Source organism: Suricata suricatta, chromosome 7 (genome assembly GCF_006229205.1).
Source record: "Suricata suricatta isolate VVHF042 chromosome 7, meerkat_22Aug2017_6uvM2_HiC, whole genome shotgun sequence".
NCBI classification, from domain to species: Eukaryota; Metazoa; Chordata; class Mammalia; order Carnivora; family Herpestidae; genus Suricata; species Suricata suricatta.
The window spans coordinates 5,296,368-5,297,722 of record NC_043706.1 but is presented as its reverse complement, the minus strand read 5'-3'; the positions used below and the strand labels follow the sequence as shown (position 1 = coordinate 5,297,722).

Sequence of the window (1,355 nt, the reverse complement as noted above, 5' to 3'; positions counted from 1 at the left end):
CCTTCACGAAGTTGGGTCCCCGCGCGGCCACCTCCCAGCCACAGGGGACCTAGTGTAAGGAGCCATTCTGAACTCAAAAGTTGAGGAAACTCCTTGTGAGGTAGGGCGGGTTTGCAAGGCCTCCCGCCGCCAGATGGCGATGGATGTCTATGCCCCACTCAATTATTTTTGCTGGAGCACAGACCCCCAAGGCACCTGGCTGATTGGTGTCAGTCACTTGTCCCCTTATCTTAAAATATGCCAATTGTACCTTGTGAAGGAACTTATTATAGGAATTTCTTCTTTTGTGTTTATGGAATCAAGTATTACATTTCCTGAGAAACCTGTTTTTCTTCCGCTCAAGAAAACAAGCTATTGACCCTGCTCACAAAAACCAACTTCTGCCTTTGCTATGCTAAAAAGTGTAAGACCCCCTTGGGTCAGATTGACCCTTATGGTGAAAAAAAAAACCAAACCAAAAACACATTGTTTTACTCTCCAACCTTGGTTAATAATTAAAGGTTGAGCGATTGGGTTTGTAACAGGGTGATGATAAAGACCACCAAACACCCAACAGAAGCGAGGCAAGATTTTATTTACAGTGGAGCCAAAACTGATCTCCCTGGTTAAGGAGCAGAGAATGGCCCCCAACAAAGGTAGCAGTGAGCTTATATTGACTTTAGGAAGGCAGCTACATCATCACTTAGTTAACCAATTAAAGTTTATGGCATTTCAGGACATCCAGTCACATTGTAACAAACAGACAGTAGTTCTGGCGGGACCCTATCAGTTTTCAAGTTCTTTGTCTTAAGAGGGTTTTGAAATGACCAATTGTAGTTAGGCACTCCAGGTTCTGTGAGATAGTGAATATGTGACTTTCCACATGTATGCTTTGTCTCCTCAGCTTCAAACAGGGGGGCGGGCATGCAATTTATGACCTAAGTTGTCTGTTTAGAAAGTAGGCAAATTAGGTCGCCTGGGTGGCTCAGTGGGTTAAGCCTCCGACTTCGGCTCATGTCAGATCTCACGTTTGTGGGTTCAAGCCCCGCGTCAGGTTCTGTGCTGACAGCTAGCTCAGAGCCTGGAGCCTGCTTCTGGTTCTGTGTCTCCTTCTCTCTCTGCCCCTTCCCCTCTCATGCTCTGTCTCTCTCTGTATGGAAAATAAATAAAACATTAAAAAAAAAAAAAAAGAAAGCAGGCAAATTGACAAGCAAGGTTAGCACCTTCCAATAATTTCAACAGAGAGCCACACAGTGGTCATCACACCGCGTAGTTAGTCAGAACAGTGAACAGAGATATACATTTGCAAAGCAATTTACAGAAGCCAAAACAGCATGTTAATGATTTTCCATTTTTTACTCACTTTGCAAACCTAC

At 44.1% G+C, this 1,355-nt stretch overlaps 1 protein-coding gene across 8 annotated transcripts in view; it reads right to left on the bottom strand.

Moving 5' to 3' along the window:
* LOC115295645 (zinc finger protein 420-like) overlaps positions 1–1,355 on the bottom strand; it is a 91,487-nt gene that overhangs the window by 46,849 nt on the left and 43,283 nt on the right. For 6 of the 8 annotated variants that reach the window (XM_029943739.1, XM_029943737.1, XM_029943741.1 and 3 more), the window contains one exon: positions 1,096–1,129. The exons of 1 other annotated variant lie outside the window; for it this stretch is intronic. The gene's annotated coding sequence lies outside the window, so the exon portion shown is untranslated. Of the gene's footprint in view, positions 1–1,095; positions 1,130–1,355 lie in introns of those variants that run through there. One more of the 8 variants, XM_029943748.1, reaches the window with a different exon arrangement.